Source organism: Phascolarctos cinereus, unplaced genomic scaffold, assembly GCF_003287225.1.
Source record: "Phascolarctos cinereus isolate Bilbo 61053 unplaced genomic scaffold, phaCin_HiC Scaffold_7;HRSCAF=346, whole genome shotgun sequence".
NCBI classification, from domain to species: Eukaryota; Metazoa; Chordata; class Mammalia; order Diprotodontia; family Phascolarctidae; genus Phascolarctos; species Phascolarctos cinereus.
Genome location: NW_027556180.1, coordinates 47,578,599 through 47,600,553, shown reverse-complemented (window position 1 = coordinate 47,600,553; position 21,955 = coordinate 47,578,599). Strand labels below are relative to the sequence as shown.

General features: G+C 39.1%; 1 protein-coding gene across 2 annotated transcripts in view; it reads left to right on the top strand.

Annotated features, from left to right (window-relative positions):
- Positions 1-18,194: 18,194 nt before the first annotated feature.
- Positions 18,195-21,955, top strand: part of AGTR1 (angiotensin II receptor type 1) — a 51,178-nt gene continuing 47,417 nt past the window's right edge. The window contains exon 1 of one of the 2 annotated variants that reach the window (XM_020980932.2): positions 18,195-18,679. The gene's annotated coding sequence lies outside the window, so the exon portion shown is untranslated. The remainder of the gene's footprint in view (positions 18,680-21,955) is intronic. The other variant, XM_020980931.2, reaches the window with a different exon arrangement.

Genomic DNA, 21,955 nt, shown 5'->3' with positions numbered 1-21,955 from the left:
ATGCTCCCCAGGGTCAGTCCCTGCACCTGAATCCTTTCAGTAAGGCAATCAGATTAAACAAATAATTAAAGGCTTCCGAAGTGTGATGACTACAGACAAATGAACATTTCAGTTATTTACTTCTCTTTGCCCTATTCTCAGCCTCCTTTGTGATTAGGCCTCTTTGGACAAGATTAAGTTAGGGGGCAGCCGAGCCACAGCCTTGTAATGATTTTTCTTCTGAATCTTCTTTCTCTGCCGTTCAAAATACTGTTGATATCACACTTCTTATTCCTTATTTCCTCCTTTCCGCTTCCAAAAACACAAACTGGTTTGTTAATCTTTACATGTCTAATTGCTCTCTCCAAGTACTGCTCTCAAGCCAAATCCACCCTTTTTTTTTTCCCCATCAGTAATTATGGGACAAGGTTCACAGCTGGGAATGAACTAAAGACTCATTAAAGCAAATGAGGTGAGAATGGGCAAGTGACTCTCCTCTAAGAAAGGAGAGTTTCACGAAAGACCAGCCTCTTCAAACTCCCTTCCCCTCTCCAACTACATATGAATTGTCCAAAAAAGTTCATTCTCCCTTGACTTCATCAGTCTTTAATGTGTTTGAGGATAAAATGTCCTTTATGTTAAAATACTCTAATGTACTTTCCTCAAATCTTCCAGTTGATTTATTATCACATAAAAATTGTATATCAATAATCCATGATTCTTCTTCCTATCCTAGTATAGCAATAGCATGTTTGAAACTGCAAGTTCATTGGTGTAGGGAAAATTAGGTGATAAAACTCCCTCCACTAATATAGAGTAGTGACTGCTCTACAATTCATGACCGTAGAAAGTTGCCTGCCCCTCCCCCTCCACGAGGCTAAATGATCTGCCCCTCTCCCAAAGTCAGGATGGATCAGAAATAGAACTGGAGTACAGATCTTCCTGACTAGAGGTTGGTTTGCTCTCCATTACACCACATTGCCTTTTCCTCCTCATTTTCATCATCATCTTCATCAAAAATGAATAAATACCTCACTTACTTTGTGGTTAATAAAGCATAAAATGTAAGGTACTTGAGGGAAAGGATATTTTTTTTGTCATTATATGCTCAGTGTGTAGCACAATAATTGCACACATTAGGGGCTTAATAAATGCTTCTAACCTGGGTTAGATAGCTTAGTAACAAATACTCAGGGAGTTCCCTGAGATTCATCCCATGGTCACACAGTTAGTATTTCTGGCACCAAGTTTAGCTTTCAAAGGAGAATCATGATCATGTTTCTGTAAAAGATGGTGGCGTGTTAAGTGTTTCTTTGAGGATCAATGAACATTATTAAAACACCTGTATGCCCCTGAGAGACAGGAGTGAACATAAGAGTCAAGAAGACCTATAAATAAGACTTGCCTATAGCACAAGCTGTCGTGTAACCTCTCTCTACCACTTGAAAATTCCCCTCTGGGCTTGGAGTCAGGAAGACTCAGGAAAACCAGAGTTCAATTTGGTTTGTGAAATTTCTGGGCTATATGACCATGGGCAAGTCACTTAAAGCATCTGATCCTTGGCTTCATTTGTAAAATTGGGAGAATCAGGCTATATGATCTCTGAAGTCCCTTCCAGCTTTAAATCTGATTCTATGATCCTAAATTTCTTGTGTGTATCAGTGGAAGGACTTTTCCACACTGGGAGTTGCCTGCACTAATGCAATTAAAGGTCCAAACCTAAATAAATAAATATGTGAAGAAAATAAATAAATATGTAAATAAGCGGATAAATCAATAAATAAACCAAGTGCAATCTCTTAGCATACTGAGACAATCACCATAATGTCATTATCTAGAGACGTCAAAGAATCACACTGCATATAGCGATTAATCCCCAGAACCTCAGAGTTGGAAGGAACCATTAAGTACATGATGAATAAAAATTCTCTCCCCAGCATAAGCAACAAGTAAGACTAAACTACAGAATCTTCAGCTTTTCATTTTCATAAAGCATCTCCAAAAGTCAAAAGTTAAAATTAAAGTAAAAGTAAACATAGCTCATTAAAAGCAAAAGAAAATCTCAAGATACAGCAGTGCCGCAAATGGATTTGCATTGCAGTATACTTTAAAACCCATTAAAGTTCCTTTCCTTTTCCCCTAGGTACAAATGTCTACTGTAATGTGTTATTAGCACAAATTGTATTTAAATTTGCTCTCTTAAAAAACCCCATGTTTTATGTTAGAAGGGGACAGTCTTTAAATGATTAACTATACATTAGTCCCATACCAATTTCAGACACTATTAAGCAATGCAAACATCTTGGTGTTTGAGAAATCACCCCAATCACAACTTACCCCACAGAATCCATTCTTTACAATCACTAGAATTGAAAATCACAATTGCTTGGTGCCATTTATAAAAAAACAAGAGGAAAACCAGTCAAGTTCTTGAGATAACAAGCATGCCTTTTAAATCAAATAAGAAACATAATAGGCTTCCTCCATGAAATTCATTTCTCCTTCAGTTTTCTTCAACTATAAAAAGGCATAAATGTGTGGTATGACCATGGGGATTGACTGATTCAAACATTTGGGGCAAAACGAATTTTTGTTAGTTACAATAAACATGTTCTTAGAGACAGATGGACATCCTACTTCCTTGAATAAGGTATAAAGCCTAGGGGAGATTACATGGCAGAGTGGACAAAATGCCAGCCATCTAGTCATGAAGACCTGAGTTCAAATCCTCCTTCTGATCCTTCCTGGCTGTGTGACTCTTAACTTAAACCTCTTAACCTCTAAGTGCCCAGGCAACACTGTAAGTTTTGAAACAGTTCCAGGTCTGCAATTCTTCACTGGGATCACAGATCAGAAGTCCAAACCCAGATTCAAGAGAGACTCCTCCAGCTACCTGAATTTCAGTAGTTGGTACTTATACTCTTGATAGTTGGGGCTCACTTCACTCCTAGCTCTATCCTCAAACTGAAAGGAATCATAGGAATCTTGTGTGTTTGACTTCCATATTCCAAGTGTCAAATGAAAACCGTAGACTGGAAGCAGCACAGATTTAAAGAGATAAAGTAACCTAAATCAGCAGCCTTTCTGGCTTGGCATATTACATGTTGACTCAAATGGAATGTAGAGTCCACTAGAATCTCCAAGTGGTTGTTTTTGGGGGTCTTTTATCTATTATTGTTTTCAGATAAAGTACCGACTAGCCATGACCTTCCCTCAAATCTTTTTAGTGACTTTATATTTATCCTTCTTCAATTTCTTCCTACTATGTTTAGCCCAACACTCTAGCCCAGTGGTGGGAAACCCGTGGCCTCGAGGCCATGCTTTTTTGGAGGGAGGGAAGCAATCAGGATTGAGTGACTTCCCAGAGTCATGCAGCTAGTAAGTGTCTGAAGCTGGAATTGAACTCAGGTCCTGCTGACTCAGGGGCTAGAGTTTTATCCACTGTATCACCTAGCTGTCCCATAGAGGATTTATTCTGTGAAGTTTAGATTCAGTCAAAGGGCCTCACTTGTGGACCTAGGCACCACACATGCTCTTGAAGCTGCAGGTTCCCTACCCCCGCTATCTGTTAAGATCTTTTTAGACCCTTTTTCTGGCATTCGTTGAGTTAGCTTTGTGACATCTGCAATTGACATTACACAGCATAAATGGAAATAGTAAAAGTTACCATTTATAGGGTAGTTCAACTATGTTCAAAAACTTAGGTTCTAATTCCATTTCTATAACCAACTGGTTAAGTTTGGACAAAACATTTCCTCTCTCTAGGTCTTCATTTCCACCATCTAGAAAGTAAAAGAGTTAAGCTAAATCACATCAAGACCCAGTTCTGGTATTTTATGGAACTCATGAGGATGGAGTAGTGGAAAGAGTGTTGGATTTGGAAGGAGAGGAGCTGGCCACAAAGACTGGCTCTACTACTTAAAACCTTTGTCTTCCTGGATAAGTCATTTAACATCTGTGCCTTAGTTTCCTCCTGTGTAACGAGGAAGCAGGATTACATGATCTCTAGGGTTCTTCCAGCTCCCGAGCCCATGATAATGACTAAAGAAAAAGCAGGTAGCTAATCACATTCTACGTTAGTCAAGTACTATTTTCCCCCAAGTCCTCCATTATTTTGTTTTATGCAGAGATCTCATTTGGTCAGTCATACCATCTGGCTTTGGTTAATTAGGGAACATTAATTAAGTGCAGTGATACCTGGATTAATTAAACCTCTGGGGATGGAGCGCCTTATATTCCAAAGTTGGCCACGTTAGGCTAACAAACAAACAAAACATCTTATAAATCATGGGAAAGAGCGTTGGCCTACTGCTATGAGATTAAGAGTAATGCTTCTGCTTTAACGGTACAGTGCCATGTGTGACAAAAATACCTTTGTTCACATCTTTCCTCTACCAAGGCACGTTGAAGATAAACAGTGGCTGATCCTAGACAGGACTGTGGAGTCAGAAAAGTTTGTCTTCAGCCCTGCCGGCTGTCCTTTTCTGCAGCCTTTCTCTCGCCTCTTCCTCAGATCTCTCCTCCGCCTTCAGCCTCTCATGACCCTCCTATTTGCTAATCTTCTCCCCCGTGTCAAGATACGAAAGCAAATGATGGAGAAGCAGCCCAGCACAAGAGTTAGGATGAATGTAGCTGTGCGACCTTGGGAAAAGTCCCTTCTCTGTCATTTTCACTTTCCTAAAAGGAGAGGATTGGGTTATTTGGTCCCTAACATTCCTCCTAGCTCTGACTTTGCAGTGAATTTGGAGAATGGAGAATTTGGATACATGGGGACATATGCAATGTGGAAAATGGAGGCATAAGATGTCAAAATCATTGATTCTCGTGTGGAATGGACATCACAGGTCTTCCAGTCTAACCCCCTCCATTTACAGATGAAGAACCCGAAGCTCAAAGGAATTAGGTGATTTGCCTGGGATCACGTGGTTAGTCTTGGAGACAGAATTTGAATCAAGGTCCTTTAACTCCAAAACTAGTTCTCTTTCCATTGTGCCTCTCTAGAAGCTGCCTTTCTGGAAGTGAGTTGAAATCCTGACTCAGATCCTGACTAGCTGGGGGCCCCTGGGCAAGTCACTGAATTTCTCTCTGACTCAGTTTCCTTGTCTATGAAATGAAGATAATAAATGTACCTATTTCACAAAGTAGTGATGAGCATCAAATACATACATATATATATATATATATGTATATATATAATATAGCAGTATATAAATATATATATATATGTATGTATGTATGTATATATATTTTATATATATTTATATGGATGTATATCCATATGCACATGCATATAATATATTCTTTCTGGCTGTACCCCATGCCTGGAATGCTCTATCTCCTCAACTCCACATATTGACTTCTCTGGCTAGCTTTGTTTCTCTTGTTTTTCAGTCACATCCTATTCTTCATGATCCCATAGACTTGTCCATGAGGTTTTCTTGGCAAAGATATTAGAGTGATTTGCCATTCCTTCTCCAATGTAGCCTCATTTTTTTGAACAGATGGGAAACTGAGGTAAATAAGGGTTAAGTGATTTGCCCAGGGCCACTCAGCTAGTAGGTATCTTGGGCCAGATTTGAGCTCAGATCTTCCTGACTCCAGTGCTCTATCTACTATGCCACCTAGCTGCCTTGGCTATCTTTAGGTCCTAGGACTAAAATCAATTAACAATATATTTGAGAAAATCCAAACAATGAGACTTGTTTAATGAGACTGTGTATATTGTTCCTAGAAAAAAAAAACAGGCAAAGGAGACTGTACTTTTCCATTGTGCTTCATAATGAAGCTATTTTAATAATTTCCCCACTTTTTTTTATTCATAGGAATACTAATGAGTGTGGGGGAAAAAGCTTGTCTAGTTGTTAATGCTTTACTTCTTACAAGCTACCTCTGATTTAGCATTTTTAGCCCACTTAAAGTAATTTTAAATGAAAAGTTAATTTCCCTTTTCTGGGAACCATTTATGAATATTATCTTCACCATAAAATGTTTACTTTTTATGAATAATATGTTTACAAGAGGTTCTATTTAAGTCAGAACCACTGAAGAAAATAGAAAAAGATGAATGGACTTCAAAGGAAATAATTATTATAATAATTGTTCCAATCTTCAAGATATGCCAAAGAGGAGATCCAGGAAATTATCAGCCAGTTAGCTTAATGTCAATACTGGAAAAACAGGAGAAGAAATAATGATGGAATTGATCTGGACAAGAACAATTTAATGAGCAATAAGCTGCAAGATTTCAAGAAGATAAACCTGGGGGTTTGGAAGTGTAAGTCCAAGCAGAATGAACAAATGGTTCTTAGCTTTTTTTAATCATAGTTTAAATTATAGTAATAATAGCCACATGAAAGGCAGAACATGGATAGGGCATTAGTCTTGGAATCAGGCATACTAGAGCTTATGTTCTACCTTTGACAGAGAGTATCTCTGAGAACATGGACAAGGCTCTTAATTGTTAATAGTCAGTGCACCTGGGCAACTCTAAGTTGCATTGGAGTTGCCAATCTGCTTTTCTGAAGGGAATTTCCATACTGGAAGTTCTCTGTATTGATAAAATCAGAGGTGTGTTAAATTGTATCTCGTTCTGGTCCTCTGACCACCTCCCCCTGCCCCAAACACACAAACACACACACACACACACACACACACACACACACACACACACTCTAATCAGGATAATAAGTAACTTTATAAGTAGCCAGTGTAAGGGGGCAATATCAGGAAATAAGATTGCAAAGGGGAACCTGGTAGTCATGTACAAACCATCCCAAAGATCAAAGCGGCATAACTTATAGATTGTATCATGTATTGTCCAAATTTCCATCCTGGTAATATGTAAGGAATCAGGTGAAGCCATCTGGGAACTGCTATCAAGGCTTCTTCTTCTGTGATATGTAAATTCCAGACAAATTCTAGACCTCCATAGTAAAGACCAGATACTGATAATTTTGAGATACAACTTCGAAGCTTTACCAATAGCTTTTGATGATTTGGATATGTTAATGAACTAATCCCAAAGTGGTACCAATAGGAGCTGGTCTGTTTTCCTAAAAAAACATCCTATAAAAAGGAGACCTCAAACTCTTTTCCTCATGATCACCACTGGAATACTCTTCCATTTCCATCGTGTTTACACTGCCTCGTGCTCCCAACTCTAACCCGTGCTTATATGAGTGATAACCCATACCTCCCCCCCATATTCTCTTCCTCATATTGTCTTCATTCACCATCCCATTCTCCCATACTCAATGTTATTTCACATACCTATGTATTTCTTTCACTGTTTATCTCTGCCTGTATGACCTTTTTGCCCCAAATACTTCTGTGGTTAATTACAGTGTAATTGTCTCCCCATTTCCCACTGCTAATTGTGGTCTTTCCTTGTGAGTACCCTAAGAACTAGGCATGCCTGCCCCATTTCATAATTTCATAAATGAATTTTCAATTCAAGAGATATTAACCAAAAAATAAATGCATGAGCATCTTGAATTATTATGGTCTTATTTAGGTAAGTATAAACTGGATGTTGAGAGACAGAATAGAAGGACATACTTAAAAGGAAAAACATGCTGATTAGATTTGGATGCCAAACAAACTTCATCCTATTAAAAACTATTAAAAACTGAGTTTGCATCATAAACCACCCTCCACCTTCTCCCGTCCCCCTCCCCCCCCAAAAAAAAAGAGTATGTATGGGCATATAAGTGAGTTTTTCATTGAACCATATTCCCCAACAAAATATTGTATGAAGCTATACTACAGAATATATTTATATATGTATATATATAGAATATATAGCTATACTATAGAATAGATATATATAGAATCCACTGCATTCTGTAACATGAAAATAAAAAATTTATTTAACCCAATTAATTAATATTAAGCTAGCCACAGGTGGCTTCACATATGCTGTCTTTGTCAATACTTCTCAATGATGAATAACTGTAGAGATTTATGACCTCATGACAGTTACTGTCAATACAGTAAAATGTATTCTAAAGCATTCTAGCTTAAGTAAACCATGGTGTGGCTGCTGGAAATGCTACAGTTTCTTGGAGCCACAGGTGAGAGTAAATGGCAGACATGCTAAATCAAGGTGAGGGTAAGACAGACCTTAAACCCATCAGTGAGTTAGGGGGACATCTACCCTAAGCGTGTAAAGACTTTGTTCCCACAGCCATGATGGCAGCTGAAACAGGTGCCACAGAGCACTTTGAGCTTAGTCAAACATTGAAGACACCAACGTCATCCACTGCACCCCAGGCCATCACCAGTCATTTTGACTTTGATGACTCTGGAAGAGAGAGTGAAGCTGATGACTTTGTTCAACCCTGCCTCACTTATATCCAATTCACAGGAGAGTCAAGACATCACCCCATGATGTCATTGGTCCTCTTCGAAAACAAGGGATAAACAGCAGCTTGAGCAAACATCTAAAGATCAGAGCCTTTGAAATATATGGGGGGCAGCTGGGCAACACAGTGGATAGAGCACTGACCCTGGAGTCAGGAGGACCTGAGTTCAAATCTGGCCTCAGATACATAACACTTACTAGCTATGTGACTCTGGACAAGTCACTTAACCCCAGTTGCCTCATGAAAAAAAAAAAGCAAAGAAAATACATGGAACAATTCTGGTTCCCTCTAGCTACATTCATAGGGCTCTAATTAGAAGAAATGAGTTTCAATTACTGGGAATTATCTCTACTTCTAGGATCATAGATCTTGGAGTTGGATGACACCTGCAGTCTTAAAGAATACCCTCCTATTCACAAGGATTCATCCATCCTTTTCTTGAAGATATTGAACAAAGGAGAAGCCACCACCTTCTAAAGCATACCCATTGCACTTTTGTTCTGCTCCGATTCTTGTTTTTCTCAATTTATTTTGATTTATCAACAATCACTTCCATGAGCTTTTGAGTTTTAAATTTTTCTCCCCCTCCTTTCCCACCTCCCTCCCCAAGACGGCACTCAATCTGATACAGGCTATATGTATACGTGCCTATTAAACATATTTTCACATTAGTGATGTTGTAAGGAAGAATTAGAACCAATAGAAGGAACCACAAGAAAGAAGAAACAAACAAACAAAAAAAAAAACAGAAGAAAAAAATAGCAAATAGTATGCTTCGATCTACATTCAACCTCCATAGTTCTTTCTTTGGATGTGGATAGCATTTTCCATCACGAGACCTTTGGAAATGTCTTAGATACTTGCATTGCTGAGAAGGGATAAGTTTATCAATGTTAGTCATTGCACAATGTGGCTGTTACTGGGTACAATGTTCTCCTGGTTCTGCTCACTTCACTCTCTGCTCTGATTCTTAAGATTGGCTATACAGGAAACCCACTTCTTCCCCCTTACACCTTACAATCAGTGTTCCTAGTTCTGGGGCCAAGACAAGCCAATCTAGTAATCCCTCTTGCACGTGACAGCCCCATGACTTTATTTTCACATTACAGAATACAGTGGATTCTATGGCATAGTTCACAAAATATTAACCCTCATGTTCAATGAAAGACACATAAAGATATGTAAGATAATTGTTACCCTCTAATAGCTCCCATTAATTAGGGACACCTCTAAACTGATTAGGGACCTCTTGCCTTTGTTGAATAATAGCAGGAGATAAGTAATAATTGGGGACAGTTAGAGAGGCCAGAAGTCTAGGCCAAGTAGATTCCTGATGTTACAGCCTTTTGAGTGGGCATACAGAGTACAAAATGTTTCTTTGAATGAACCATTTTGGTGGTAGAGAAGAGGTTGTCTACTCCCCCTTCCACCCAAGCACAACTCCATCCCCATATTTTTTCCTGATGCATAATTTTCATATCTGTCCTCAAAACTAATTCCTCCTGTTCTTCCACCTGTGCCTATTTAACCATTTCATGTGAAACTTTCCTTTTCAAAATCCAAAATTTAATAAATTGAGTTTGTCTTGTGCAGTAACAGTAAGTAGGTTTCAGAAAATGGTGTATTGTCATTATTATCACTGCTCATGTGGATATTCACTGCTTTATGAAAAGTTATAAGTTAAGATTTTATTATCTTTAAAAAAAATTTCAGTGCTTTCCCAAGATTAACCTAGATCTTCAGCTGGAATTAATCCATTATTATACAGGTAATTTTAAAGCTGCCTATTAGGGCTTTTATTTTCTCTAAAATTTTTCCTCCCTTTCCCAAGTCTTTCCTTTATCTTTATTTTAAATCTGATTCTTTAGCATTTGTCATATGAGGAAATTATTTCATTATCATATAGAGTTGTTATTCCAACTATTTCATTTGGTGTAGTGGAGAGGGTGCTAAATTCAGAAGCAGGAAGGCTTGAGTTCAAAGCTTGCCTCAGAAACTTCCTAGCTGTTAGACCCTGGGCTAGTAATGTAAACATCAGTTTCTTCACCTGTGGAATAAGGATAGTAATATAGTAATAACACCTACATCAAAAGATGTTGTGAAGATCAAATGAGATAATATGTGGATAAAGTAATTTGTAAACCTTAAAGCAAATACAAATGCTAGTCATTACTAAATTTAAGACTAATTCTACTATTAACTCTTCACCTCTTTCTTCAGGTATCCTATTAGAGATTTTCAGCATTTACTCATTAGGGATTACTTTCGTTAATATTCTTCAGTGCTTTCCCAAGAGTTCTTTCAAATCAGATCATCTTAGCTTTTCATAGAAAGGGAAATTAGTTCACTATTTTATTTATTGTGCCATCAGCTCCTCAATCTAATTTCCTCTTCAGACTCAAGATTAATCATATAACTATCCACTATACCTCTTTAGATATTTTTTTATTTTTTCCTAAAAGATCTCTCTTTCCTCAAATCCTGCCTAATGCAAATCTTGACTTATGCCTCTCCTTTTCACTTGCCTTATTCTAGTTGGTATTATGGTGATCTCCTTGGAAGACCAAGATCTTAAGGAATGGGAGCTGTCCAGTCATCCTGATAACTCACTGAATTTAATAAACACTAAATGCTTATTGAATTTAATTGATATTTAATAGATTGATAAATAATTGATTTAAATTAAATAAATTTATTTTGATTTGTGTTGTTTATTATATTCATATATTATTATATTAAATTTATTGTAAATAAATAAATTTACATTAAATTAAAGTAATAAATACATTATAAATTAATTTAAAATTAATAAATAAGTGGAATTTAATTGCTTCTAATTGCTTCTAAAATCTGATTTGTCTTTAATTCAATTGAATTACTTTTTCACCTCTGTAACTAATATTTAAATAATCCTCAACTTAATTTGTTCTTTAATGAGAAGTGACTGCATATCTCACTATTTTAGCTTTTTTGAAAACACTTTATGGTTCTTTTCACCTCCAGCACTTTTTAGAATATATTCAAGGATTCCAGTGCTCTGCTAATCTGCACAGTTGTGGATATGATCACCCCACACCTCTGGGAATTAAGATGATGGGAAGCAGTACAAACGGTCCAATTTATAGCAACACAATGATTGTAAGTCACACAAAAATGTTATCGTTGTCAAATGGGAAAATATGGGGGGAGCAGGAAGACAGCTGCTTATTCTACTGCATTGTCTTCTAATAATATTCTGTGAGTTCAAGAAATAATAATATGCTAGTTGAATGTTACTTTAAATGCCACTCTGATGCCACAGCCCATATAATTAATCATGCTCAGCTCCTCACTCTTACTCATCCCACATATCCAACCAGCTGTCAGTTCTTGCTATTTCTATCTCCACAGATCTCTCACATACATCTCCCCTTCACTTACACAGACGCCACTCTAGTTCATGCCCTTATTACTTTCTGGGTACCACAATAGCCTTGTAGCCTCCACATACTTACCTGTGTGATCTTCCTAAAGAGTGGATCTGACCATGCCATTCTCTGTTCAAATAATCTCTAATGGCTCTGTTATCTTTGTTGTTTTTTTCATACATGTCATTTCATTGGCGTGGAGGACTCTCTCTTCAGCCAATAGAGATCTATTGCCACTACCCTACATGGTTAAGTGATTTGCCAAGGGTCACACAGCTGCTGAGTGTTCAAGGTGGGATTTCAACTTTGGTCTTCCTGTCTCTAAGATTTGCTCTCCATTTATTATGCTATGCCACCTTTTATGTGACCTCTAGAATCCAATACAAACTCTTCTATTCCACAGTCAACTCTTTCAGAAACTGACCTCTCCATAATTCTCTGGTCTCCCTTGTGTGTTACTTCCCTCTAACTACCATGTTGTCTAGCCTTCCTGGTCTAGTTACTCGTCCTCATATGTGACATGACATTCCATCTCCTATCCCTGTGCCTTTAAACTGGCTGTATCCCAATCCTGGCATGTACTTCCTTCTCATCTTCACCTTTAGTTTCTGGCTTCTTTCAATTAAATTCAAACACTATTTTCTTCAAGAAGACTTTCCTCACCCACTTTTATCTTCCCACCTTTGTTTGTGTCTGCTTTGTATAAAACTTGTATGAACTTAGAAATGTTCATGTTGGCTCCCCTAGTAGAATTTAAGCTCCTTGAGGGCAAAGACTGGCCCATTTTGGCTTTGTATGTATCTTCAGTTCCTAGCACATACGCTTGTTTATCAATTGATGGGGCTATTTCTATGTCCTGATGAACAATTCATACCTTTTCTGTGCTTTTGTGGAGACAGTTCTGGAGAGAAAGAAATCTTTTATAATAGATGCATCCAAGTCCTTTTTCAACTAACTGTCAAATATTTTTTTTAAAGTTGTTGTCTAGTAAAATGTAAATTCCTAGAGGGTAAAAACTGACCTTTGTTTGGCTATCCCTAGCACCTTGGACAGTGCCTGGGTACACAGTAGGCACTTCATAAATAAATGCTTATTTATTTATTTATTTATTTGTTGTCCTTTTGAGAAGATATACTATAGCTGACAAAAAGAGCATTTGCTTAAAATAGTAAGTGCATTTGAATACTTGTACAATGCTAAATGAAACTTGACCTTCAGTTTTTTTAACTGGCAAACCACACCTACCATCTTTCCTAGCCAGTCCTGTCCAAGGTGGATCTTCCCAGAAGGACACGACTATACTTCATGGTGGACGGTAACAAAGCCCAACTAGCCTAGCAAGTCATGCATGTTAGCTAATTAGTTGCGTTGGTTTGTTTAGTTGAGGCTTTTTAGTTGCTAAAGACCTCGAGCTGGCTGAATTTGGCCCCAGGTCAGAAAGCTGGAATTTGGTCCAGGGTCAGACTATACACCATATGCCTAGGGCCTAGCCTGAGAGCTAAAGAGACATTGGATTGACATGCAATTCTGATGGTAGGGTTGCAAGCAAAGATAGGGACTGGGCTTAGACTAAATGAGGATCCAGAGGTGAAGAAATGGGTCAGTAACACAGAGATAAACAAAACAAGATGCTTCATTCCAAACAGACTGCAGCAGCCAGCATTTTGAGCTGCCAAACAGGGTGCCAGCCTCCCCCACACCATCTCCACCACTCAGCCTTATGAACAGCAGCTGCTCTTGCAGGCAGTAACAGAGAGTGGAACAAGGGATAGATGGGGAGGCAGCTGCCTGGAACATCCTATATTGCAGAACACCTCTGGGAATACTTTGTAATGTCATTTTTCATAAAATAGGCAATTAGGTGGCATAATGAATAGAGCATTGGGCCTGGAGTTGGGAAGGCCTAAGTTCAAATCCAGCCTCAGACACTAGCTGGATGACCCTGGACAAGTTACTTAACCTATGTTTGCCTTAATTTCCTCATCTGCAAAATGGGGATAATAATATGTCTATAAAACTAGGCTGTTTTGATTCTTAGCCATTAGATTGTAAGCTCCTTGAGAGCAGGGGTTGTTCTTTCCTTTTCTTTGTATTCCAGTGTTCAGCGCAGTGTCTGGCATGTAGTAGCTGCTTAAGAAATGTTTATTGACTAACTTAAATGGAGAGTAAATGAAGGGAAAAAAACATGAAATAAAACTAGAAATGTACGTGGAAGCGAGATAGCAGTGAATCTTAAAAATCAGGTGAAAGGTTTTACATTTCATCCTAGAAGTAATGGGCAGGAGGAAGGAGAGGTACTAAAAATTTTTGAGGGATAGGAGAACATTGTGGTCAGAACTATGTTGTAGGAAATCAGTCAAGAAGCATTTATTAAGGACCTTCTGTGGACAGATGGTAGAGTCATGAGACTGGAAGCAAAGAGACCAACTAGGAGGCCTAAACAAAAGTAGGGGTTGTGTGGATGGAGAGACAGATGAGTGATGTGGTGGCAATAGAATTGACAAGATTTAGCAACTAATAGAATATGGCGGAGATATTGAAAGTGATGGAAGAGTCCAGGAGATATTCAAATTCACAAGCCTGGGTGACTGGAAGAATGGTGGTGCACTTGACTGAGATAAGGAAGTTTGGAGGATGGATGGGTTGGAGAGGAAGTAGAATGAGGTCTGTTTTGTATATGTTTACTTTGAGGGTCTTATGTCCCTTAAACAGTTGGTAAAGCAGAACTGAGGTTCAGGAGAGAGGCTTGGCCTCAATGTATAGGTTTGGAAGTCATCTAGACAGAAAAGATAATTGAACCTATGGGAGCCAATGAGATCACCAAGGGAAAGATTATACAAAGAGAAAAGAGCTTATCTATGCCACTTCTTGAGATAAAGAGATTCATAAACCAATGCAAAACAAATGTCACAAACTAGAATGTGGTGATATCTGGGTGTGTTCACACTTTTCCTCTATATGACATACTACTACTGAAGTTGCCTTTTAAAACAGGAGAGCATTACTGTTGGAGTTGTGAATTGATCCAACCATTCTGGAGAGTCATTTGGAACTATAACCAAAGAATATTGCAAATGTGCATACCCTTTGATCTAGCAATACCACTACTAGGTCTGTATCCCAAAGAAATCATAAAAAAGGGAAAAGGACCTACATGTACAAACATATTTATAGCAGCTCTTTTGTGGTGGCAAAGGATCAGTAATTGAAGGGATGTCCATCAATTGGTGAATGGCTAAAACAAGTTGCGGTATATGAATATGATGGAGTACTATTGTGCTATAAGAAATGATGAGCAGGATGCTCTCAGAGAACCTGGAAAGATTTACATGAACTGATGCAAAGTTAAATAAGCAGAACTAGAAGTACATTGCACACAGTAACAGCAACATTATGTAATGAAGAATTGTGAATGACTTAGCTCTTCGAAGCAATACAACAAGCCAAGATAATTCCAAAGGGCTCATGACGGAAAATCCTATCCACATCCAGAGAAATAACTGATATAGCCTGAATGCAGAATGTAGCATACATTTTTGTGTATTTTTTTTCCCTTTTGGCCTGTTTCTTCTTTTGCAACATGACTAATATGGAAATATGTGTTACATGATTGCACATACATAGCCTGTATTTTAGGGAGGGGTGAGGAAAAAGAGGGAGAAAGAAAATTTGGAATTATTTTTTAAATGAATGTTAAAAATTGTCTTTACATGTAATTGGAAAAAATACAATTGTAAAATAAATAAAATTAGCCTGCCTAAAAAAAATAAGAGAGCATTAAATTTAAATATTTCATACAGAAAAATAGTTTACTATCATGCATGTTGTCCAGAATAACTGACTACTTTTATATTTATCACATTCTAACTCCCATTATAGTTATGTATTTATGGTTATGACTGAAATATTATAAATGTTGAAAGTAAGGACCATGTATTATTCCTCTTTATATCTCTTTGTACCAAAGTAGGCATTCAACATATGGGGATGGGAATGACTTGAAAAGAACTCATTTCCACATGCATGAATTTCAAACATAAATTTCTAAGGCACAGTTAGATGATCCTAAAGTTTAAAAAATATGAACCTTACTTGGAAAACCCACAGGGGTTGGTAGCCAGCCCTAAATAGTAAAAAGTCACTATATTTCATCTTACTAGCATGTCATAATGTGTTGATGGAGTAGAAAAACCAACTGTTTGAAAAGTCCTATTTATCTGGCTAATATTTCTATCAATTTCTTGGAATTTCCTTCTCATCTGCATATTTTCTGACAGCAGAATATTATTTACTGTGAGACCTCACCCTTTTGGGAGGGCTCACCCATCGTAACTCAGGATCCATCTAAAAAACAGCCTTCTTCAGTAATACTGTCATTGGAACCAAGATGGACTGGAGTTCAGGGTTGACTATAATGAAGAGCTGATTGCACCAGTGTCAGATTAGTGAAAAAGTTTGGCTGTTTACTTGGGTAGTCACATTACTGCTATGTGGCTTTATCCCACTGAGAGGATACCCTGAATTAAATTGTTTCCAGAAAGATACTGGATGACATGGGATCAAATCCTGTGACCCCATGAAGCAATCCTTAAGAAAAGTTTAACTGAAAAAACCTGAACAAATAAACAAATAAATAAAATGTCAGCATCCAGTGTTGCACTCTTGATGGAGAAAATCAAATTTTCAGCTAGGAAGTTATTTTACAGGGGGAAAAAGAGGGAAAAAAATCTCTTCAAATTACTCTCCCATCATGCTTCAGTGTTCTTGGTTGCTGGGAAGGTTGTAAAGTAGGAAGGCAAGACCTGGAAAAGAAGGTTATCTGTTCAAAATTTACAATAATACTTAGAAATGGGATACTTAGAGTTACTTAGCACCAGGAAAGCAGCATGATTTTCTAGAAAGAGCCTAAGGCTTTTCCTTATAGGAAAAAATAAGAGGATCTAGCATTATGTAATTTTAGATCTGGAATTTTGTAAATGATCTAATATAAATACCCTCTTTTTGTAGATTAGGAAAACAAGGTCCTGAGAAGGGAAAAGATTTGCTTAAGGTCACAAAGCTGGTGCTTTTATTTTATATTTATTTGTGCTGGTGTTGTCTTTTCTTATAAATCATATGTTGCTGGAGGGTAGAAACATTCGGGTTTTTGTTGGGTTTTTTTTTTTTTGGATGCCTGGCACACAGCAGTCACTTATTAAGTGCTTAGCATTTGAATAGTGAGTAGAACTCAGGTCTTCAGACTCTCATCCTCTGTTCCTTGCACTGTACCACATCACCACTTCTAGGATCTAATACTTGGAGAAGCAGAGAAGCCTCCCACCTGGGCCTATCAAATAAGAGTAATGTTTCCTTGCCCTGGAAGCCCAACACACCATATCTCTTCAGTCCTTCACAGCTATGGAAATACATCAAACAGAAGACAGTGGGAGTGGGAAATGTGGTGAAGTATCCTATAACCATTTTTAAAGTGTTCTGAATTCCCTGACTGAAAGTGCTTTTGAATGCTACATATAAATAATGCTAAAACTCCATTCAAAGCCTCTGGCATTTTCAATTTTTCTAAGAATATAGGAAAATATAAGTCTCTACAACAGTCTTTTACCTTAATCTCCTGTAGCTGCCAATTTTTTTTTAAAACTTCCAGCTCCTTTGATAGCTTACCCTTGTTTCTAAATGCTTCAGGTCTCTAGAGATGCCCAGCGTCTATTCTTGGGGAATTAGAAAATTAATTTGGCCCTACTTTTTAATAACTTGGGAGGAGGTAATCTCTTTTGATTCTATTTTTTTTTCTCCATGTCAATTAGCACTTTGCCTAGGTTTAGCTTTTATTAATTTCTATTATCAAGGAGAGTGAGTGGACCTGTGCGCCCATTGGTATACAAAACTCACTCTATCAGTTCAAGTTGGCATCTTCTTTGCAATTTATAGTCATATAATTGCTCTCCTAGAGCACTGAGAGATTGAGAGATGACCCCAGGATCACTCAGCCAGCATGTGATACATGCTAGATTTGAAAATGGGTGCTCCTGGGTTCTAATTATTAATAATTATTTCTATGTTCAAGTTGGTAATGTACGAATACGGTGCCCAAAGGAAATAAAGGTAAATGGCCATTCCAATTTCGAACTTAAAAAAGAAATATCAGTGCAGCCTGGCTTAAGGAGAGGAAGGCAACAGAAGCTCCCAGCTGTAGCCCGGAAAGTTTCAGCTAGACATCGGGAGGGAACAGAGACGCAGTGTACCATAGAGAGCCCCACCAGTCCCCTTTGATGACCCTCTCCAGGTTGGCGGATGTGATTAGATGAAGTGGCTGATTAACTAGGCGTCCCGGGGCTGCGATAGCCTTCTGGGACGGTCCTGGAGGGGCTCCCGGAGGAGGTGGGGATGGGGGAGGGGAGGAGGTAGTAATCCTAACGCAAGCCGGAGCCGCGCCCCTGGGAAGCCGGCAGCGCTCGGCAGATACGCCCCTCTATATAAAACGATGCAGCAGTGGCCGCCTTGACAGCCCCTGCCCAGAAGTACTTCTGGATCAGGCTAGGCAGGGCTGGGTTGGACTGGGCTGGACTGGGCAGCGCGGAGCGGAGGGGAGCGGAGCCACCCCTGCGCCGGGTCGGTCCCGGGCAATGATCGATGCAGGGGAGCAGCCTCCTCTGCCCGGTGCCCGTGTGAGGGGGCGAGCCCAGAGTCCCCGCTGCTCATTGCACAACCACCGCGGCCAGCTCAGCAGCCGGAGCCGCCGCTGCCACCGCAGCGCGGGACCCCTGGAACCTTGGAGGGTGTCCCTTCGGTACCCAAGAGTTACTTTGCAAGGCTCTATCTGCTCCAGCGCCGGTAACTGACAAGCCGCGGGCGCCCCAGGCAGTGAGTGCAGCCCAGCCCCCAGTAGGGGCTTTGCCAGCGCTCCTACTTGGTCCCCTGCCTCAGAGCCAGGTAAGGAAGGTGTGGGGTGGGATCGTTTGTCCTTGAGTTGTTTCTCATTACACCCATTTTCCCTCAAGGAGAAGGAAACCCAACTTACTCTGGGTTGCAGAAACAAAGTTGGTTTAAAAAAAGAAAATCATCCACTATGTAGTAAGACTCTGAAAGGAGAAGACCAAAACTGTGGCAGAAATTGGGCGTGAGGGTTGAAGCTGTTTTTCCCACCGCCCCCGCCCCTCAGCTAATTCCTGTTGTCTAACCTCACCCTCTGAGTCCTTCATTCTTTGCTTTGGAATAACAGTCCAGTCATCTTTTGCTACCTCAGAGAAGGCATTCTTAACCTAGTGAGATTTGCAGATTTCAGGGGAAACCATAAACTTAGACAAGGAGAAAAAAATAACATCTTTATTTTCACTAACCCTCAATTTGAAATTTAGCATTTCCTTTAATTATTTCAAAACCCTATTGTGAGAAGTCCATACATAGCCTTCACTAGATGACCAAGGGAGTCCACCATACAAAAATGGTTAAGAACCTCTGCTCTAGAGGGAAGCTGTAGATCAATGTCCCTCCTCATCTCCACAAGCTTCTAACTTTTAATACGCTAATATTTCACAGAGCTGGATATGAAAGATATGTATTCTACTTATCACTTGGAGCTGCGGCTACGTTCAATCAACATGTATTTTTAAACACCTATCCGTGCACCATTCACTGTCCTATAAAGTAATTTGTATAATTCTTACCTGGACTGCACTTTGCCATCCTCGGATTGGTCTTTTATTATCTCAATTTACAGCCAGGCCATTAGCATACCGAAGGCATATATTTATTTGTTTGTTTGTTTCTTAAGACTGGGTCTCCCCTATCTCTCTCAGGGTGTTATTGCAGGCCATTACTGCTGATAAGCCTAGGACCTTTGACATGCTCTTTTTCTGACCTGGACAATCCAGGTGGATCTCAGGGGCTCAGTGTATTGAAGCCATACTTAGGGTGACCACCTTAGTGACAATAGCCCATTGCAGCTCAAGACTCCCAAATTCAAGAGATGTTCTTGCCTCATCCCCCCAATATCAAAGATAACCTCTACCATGCCCAACCCAAAACTGACTATTAGCAAAAAGTGGGCAGCTGCCCGGGCTTGATATGGAAGCTTTTTTCTCTGCTGTGCCCAACTCTCCAACTCTCCAAGTTCTCCAATCTACACACCTTGGCCAGATTTTAACAACCACCAGAGCTGGGACTTTGGTAAGCTGTCCCTAGAGCTTAATTTCCTCCACCTATTTAGTGAAACAGTATGGTACAGCATAAAGAACAATGGATAAGGAGGCAGAAAATCCAACTCTGTGTGACCTTGGGTAAGTTTCTTCACCTCCTTCTTCTGCATTTTCAAAAAAAAAATAGAGTGGGATTAGAGAGTCTTTGAGGTTCCATTTGGCTTCAAATCTATGGTCCTTACAAGGAAAGGGGGCTGTAGTTTCCTTTCTTTCCCTCCACATTTCCAGGGCCTCATCCAACTTACTTAGGCTACATTCCTCACCTATCAGAGGTTCCTCATCAATGGAGTCACCCACACACTCTTCTACTGTTTTCCTTCAGAAATATTCTCTGCTTTCAGCCACTGGTGATAGAGTAGATACAGTTCTGGCCCTAGAGTTGGGACCGCTTGAGTTTAAATCCTGACACTTCCTAGCTATGTGACCCTGGGGAAGTCACTTAACCTCAATCTACCTCAGTTTCCTCATCTGTAAAGTGGAGATAGTAAATGCACCTACTTCTCAAGGCTGTTGTGAGTCTTAAATGAGATCGTTGTTTAAAAAAATATACTTAGCATAGTACCTGGCATATAGTAGGTGCTATATAAGTTTATTCCCTTCTTTTGTCCTTTTCCCAACTTCCTGGCAACAACAAGCTTTATCTTTCCCTGAGAAAGATCAACAGCCTCTGTGAGTTTGCCCTCAAAATTACTCTCAGCTACAATAGCTAATAAAGTTTCAAGGTCTGTGCAGTCAGTTGGCTCTTCCTGGGAATCTCTAAACTCACATTTCTCTGAACCCTATCAGGGAAAATCAGTTCTCTAGATGCTTTTGTTATACAGAGATCACATGTATTCCCCGTCTCCATCTAAATCTGCTCTTATCATGTCTGACACCGAGTAGTTTTTTTTCCGCTAACAGCTTGCAAATTTACCTTAAACATAATGATTAGAAATTGTCCCAACTCCAACTCTAGGTATTTATTTTTCACACATAGGAGTAGCTGTTTGTGGGGGGGCTTTTTGGTTTGTTTTGTGTGTATATTGAATTCTTCCAGTATTTTGTGTTCCTCTGGGACTGTAACTTGAGGCTTGGCTGTGTTTTCTTTTTAAAGTTGTTTTGGGGCAGGATACTGACAAAAGAAATAAGGCAAGAACTTTCAATCCAACATACTTACCAGTTTCTGCTGTCTGCCTCTATAAGCCTGTTGACACACATGGAACTCTGTAGGTGTTTCATCTTCTAGATGTCATCTTTGGTTGTTTCCACCTTGGTCTTTACATTCCCAGGTCCTAAGGCAGAGCCTCCCCCTAGGTCAAGCTCATTTATAAGATAGAAGGTGGATATGGCTTCCAATGATGCAGATTATAACCACTTTTCATAAGATCTCAGATGTTAGAGCTTCAAGGACCACTGGTCCAACCCCCTATTTTACAGATGAGAAAACTTAGAGACAGAGAGGAACATGGAGTGACTTGTCCAGTGTCCCATAGCTGGTAAGTATCTAAAGCAGAATTTGAACCCAGGTTTTCCTGACCCAGAATCCAATGCCCTATGCACTACACCAGGATCTCCCAACCTGAGATATACATGCTCTAAAGGAATGTGAGAAGCTTGTTAGGGGGGCTATAAGGAATTAATTAACCTATTTTATTTATTATGTGCATATATTGTAATACATTTCCTTTCATATTGAATATCCTAGAATTTATTTCATTTCATACCAGATGAGGGTTTACCGAAAACTATTCTATCTCTCAGCCCATCCATATAGGCCCATCTCATGTAACTGTAGTATATATCATCCCATAAATTCACTGGTAGGGGCCTTCCTTGAGTTCTCCTTGCCCACTAAGATGTTTCCTTGATTTGGCTAACTAGATAAAGTATTCTTAACTTGGAGTCCTATGGATGGATTCCAGAAGGTCAATTAACTTGGATGGGAATAAAATTACATACTTATTTTCAATAATCTCTAACTGAAATTTAGTGTTTCTTTCAGTTACTTAAAAAGCATTGTTCTGAGAAGGGG